The sequence below is a fragment of the Pteropus vampyrus genome, unplaced genomic scaffold, assembly GCF_000151845.1.
Source record: "Pteropus vampyrus isolate Shadow unplaced genomic scaffold, Pvam_2.0 Scaffold160, whole genome shotgun sequence".
Taxonomy (NCBI): domain Eukaryota; kingdom Metazoa; phylum Chordata; class Mammalia; order Chiroptera; family Pteropodidae; genus Pteropus; species Pteropus vampyrus.
In genome coordinates this window covers 3,358,214-3,361,981 of record NW_011888941.1, presented here as the reverse complement: position 1 = coordinate 3,361,981, position 3,768 = coordinate 3,358,214, and the positions used below count along the sequence as shown (strand labels likewise).

The window sequence follows — 3,768 nt, the reverse complement described above, 5'->3', positions numbered from 1 at the left end:
CTTCAGATACTGCTAGGACACAGATGTTTTTTACATTTAATTTTGTTCCATAGGCTGCTTAAATTATTATTATAGTCTTGGTTTCTTTTTTTCTTGCCATTTTGATTGAGTGTCCTTGGCTTTCCCATCTTCTATACTGGTGGTTCAATCCTCTTTTTCATCCACTCTGTTGATTCCCTCTAATATACTCTTCATCTCAGATAATGTTTTCTTCATTTCTAACTGGTTCCCTTTTATAATTTCCATTTCCATTTTTATATTTTTTATCTCTTTGTTAAAGTTCTCACTGAATTCATCTACACTTCCCCTAAGTTCCTTCAGCATCGTTATAACCAATGTTTTGAACTCTGCATCTGTTAGATTGCTTGACTCCATTATTCCTGGATCTCTTTTCTGTTCTCTCGTATGGTTTCTGCTTCTTTGTCTTCCCATTTCGGCTGCCTTTCCATGTCTGTTTCTATATAGTAAGCAAAGCTCCTAAGACTCCCAGTCTTATTAGTGTGGCTTTGTGTAGTAGGTGTCCGGTGGCATAGTCCTGAGAGGGGTTCAGCTGCAGGCCAAATTAAGTCCAAGCCTCTGCCCTTCTGGAACCACCTGTTAAGATTCAGCAAGCAATCCACAGATGCCGTACTTGTAGTTGCCTCAAGAAGCCACACCAGAAACCCAGGTCAGTTGCCACCAATGTGACTCTTGGAGCTGCTCAGCAGGGGGCACAGGACTCCCTGAGGACACAACTGGATGTAGCTTGAGTAGGGCCACAAACTGGGGGAGGCGGAGTTTCAGGGAATCTTCTGGGCAGAGTGACCTCTGTTATCCAGTTTGATGATGTCTTAGCTGTTGCAGAGCTGAGTCCACACACTGGGAGCGGGGAGGGCTCAAGAGAGGAACAATGAATATCACCGGCACTTCAGCCCAGGAGCGGAGTGAGCCTTGCCTCCAGTCCTCACTCCAACAACTCGGTTTCCCCCTGTAAGTCCTTGGTGCCCAGAGCAGCCCATGCAGTGCTGGTGCTCCAAGTGAGTGAGTCTGTCACCGTGAAACTCCGCTCCCAGACACAGGCCCTTTAAGAGGTGTCTGCAGCTGCTGCAGCCTCTGTCCCACTCAGCCCCTTGGGACCGGGCAGCCTCGTGTCTTTGCCCTCTCCTGCCTCCTACCATTGCAGGTTGATTTCTTATTTCTCTCCTTAGTTGTAGGGCTTCTGTTCCTCTAGACTCCTCCAGGTGACTCGCTTGCTGTTTGCTCCATGTTTCCATCACAACTTTGATGTGGTTGCAAGAGAGGATGAACAAAGCCTCTATCATCTACACCATTTTGCCCAGGCTCCCATGCACATTTTTCAACAACCACAATACTATTCTCTCTGCCTTTGTGTATGTTTAAATGTTTCTATCACAATACACACACACACACACACATAGATTTATAAAATGCTATTTCAGAAGTCCCTTTACTTCCTTAAATTAATTTGAAATTAAAACAATGTAAAAGTTTTACATGTAATTTGGAGGTCGAAAAAGAAAAAAAATAAACTGGAAAAGAATCTCTGTTGTCATATATCTTTCAGAAAATAAACACCAATATTAAAAATCTGGGGAAACCCAAATACTGTTTGACAATACCGTATAGACTATAATTTTAGTTCTCTTTCATACCATCTCTTTGGTCTGGGGTCTGTAAATGTTTGCCAACATATTTATATTTATATAAATTGCCATAGAAAACAATAATTTTTTTGCTCTTTTTTTAGACTGGCAGGGGGAGAGGGAGGCAGCCTGGGAAAGCAGGAAGCATGGTGTGCAGCGGGGCAGAGGGAGACTGCCATGAAGGGGCTGTGCCACCCAGGGAACCTCTTGGTGCCTCTCTGGGCGGGGGGCAGTGGAAAGAGCATGGGCGATGGTTATTGGTGAGCCCACCAGACATTCCCCTGCTGGTCTCCAGCCACACCATAGGGTTGCCTCCTCTGCTCCATTGAGGTTGGGTGTGACAAGCGATTTGTGTTGGCCAGAGAACTATGAAGTGTGCACCTCAAGGCCGATTTTAAGGGCAGTGTGAGTCACTGTACTCCTCCCCTCTTCCCCTTAGCAGTGGAGCCTCCCTCAGTCTGGGCACTCATCCCTGCATGGTGGTGAAAAAGAGAATAGCCCCGGCCGATCCATGGTGAACATGGAGCATGAACAGTAAGTATCCTTTGCCGCTCTATTGGGCTGTTACCAAAGCATAAACCTTGCCCTCCCGACTGATAACACAGGCATGGACTTAGATTTGGGTCAAATCTCTACCACCAACTTTGGGGCTGAGCAAGTCACATATATCACATACGTCAGTGCTTCCAATAAGCTACAGAAAATATTCGTGAGGCTGAAATGAAGGCTAGATGGGAATCTGCCAGTGCAATGTCAGGCACATAGCAGGTGCTCAGTAAAAGCTCATTCTCTGATCTGCTGGTTCCCTTAACGCCTTTGTTTCCTCATCACTAAGATGAAGTCATGCTGTGGGAGCCCGTGGTCTCCAAGGGCCCTTCCTGCTCTCATTCTATGAAGGACATAAAGACTCACAGTCACATAGTTGACTCTGACACGAGCTCCTGCATTCATCTTGATAGTGACGAATTGTTTGCGGGAAGACACGGAGTGCCCGACTGTGCCTTCTTCCTTCTTGAAAGAGAGGCAAGATTATTTCTCTGCCTGGGAATCATTTATTATATTCATAAAACACTTGGCAGTCTCTTGCAAATAAATAAGTGCTCAGAGTCGCTGGATGTCCCCCTGAGGCTTCATGGATGTGCATCCAGTGAGTGGCAGACCTTGAGTAAAGCCACATACGTTTGTTCTTTCGGCTTTTGATTAGCCATTCCGAACACTGGCTGCTCCTTTTCCACTTGCTTATGTGATTAGATCTGCTTGGATGACTGCATTTCAAGGCTTCTTTCCCGGTAAAACTGTTTTGCTCTTTAATAAGCCTAAGGGTACAGCGGGGGTGCCGTAGGAAGCCAGGTCAAACTTGACCTTCCTTTCTCTTTGTAGCATCTTCTTCTCCATCAAGTGCTCTTCTGAGCAGCACAAATATGTTTAGACTCCCCCCCACAGCCAACTTTCCTTCCCCACCCCATTTCTTTCAACTCTTCTGCGCTGGGCTCTGCTTTTGGAGCTGAGATTCAGCATGGGGTCTGCCCTCATAAAGTCTAATGGGAAGCAGAATTTTAATGGAAAAATCCACTCACTAATAGAAAATGACAAGGCTTGTAAGAGCTGTGAAAGCAATATCTGCGGTGCGGAGATCACAGCTGCGTGGGGACAGTGGGGACAGGAGAGGCCTCACCCTCCACACATGCGTGTTCTCCAAGCGTGTGCTTACACTGTCCAGCTTCTCCTCTGGGATCTTACACACTCCTGCCTTGTTGCAAGAATCCCCAAATCTTCACCTCTAATCCCTTATCAGGGCTTCGGGCTTCTATTTCCAGATGCCAGCTCCACAACTTACTATTATCCCTTGCAATAATAAAATCAAACATATATCAAGCATTTACTGCGTGCGTGTTTTACATGTATTTATGCAATCCCTCTTATTAGCACTATTTTATTTTTGAGGACACCGAGGTGGTATATACCTGATCAAGGTCACACTGCCTAGAAGTGGTGGAACCTGGATTTGAACTCTGAGCCCTGATACCGAACCTGGACCCTTCACCACCCTCTATCCCATTGCCACCTGGATGACTCTTGGCACCTCACATTAAAATGTCTAAAACCAAGTTCTTCTTACTTCCCA

The 3,768-nt window shown here is 45.9% G+C and overlaps 1 protein-coding gene across 4 annotated transcripts in view; it reads right to left on the bottom strand.

Moving 5' to 3' along the window:
* Positions 1 to 3,768, bottom strand: part of GPR45 (G protein-coupled receptor 45) — an 81,074-nt gene that overhangs the window by 51,253 nt on the left and 26,053 nt on the right. Inside the window, exon 1 of one of the 4 annotated variants that reach the window (XM_023536606.1) lies at positions 2,556 to 3,424. The exons of the other annotated variants lie outside the window; for them this stretch is intronic. The gene's annotated coding sequence lies outside the window, so the exon portion shown is untranslated. Of the gene's footprint in view, positions 1 to 2,555; positions 3,425 to 3,768 lie in introns of those variants that run through there. 4 annotated transcript variants of the gene reach the window in all.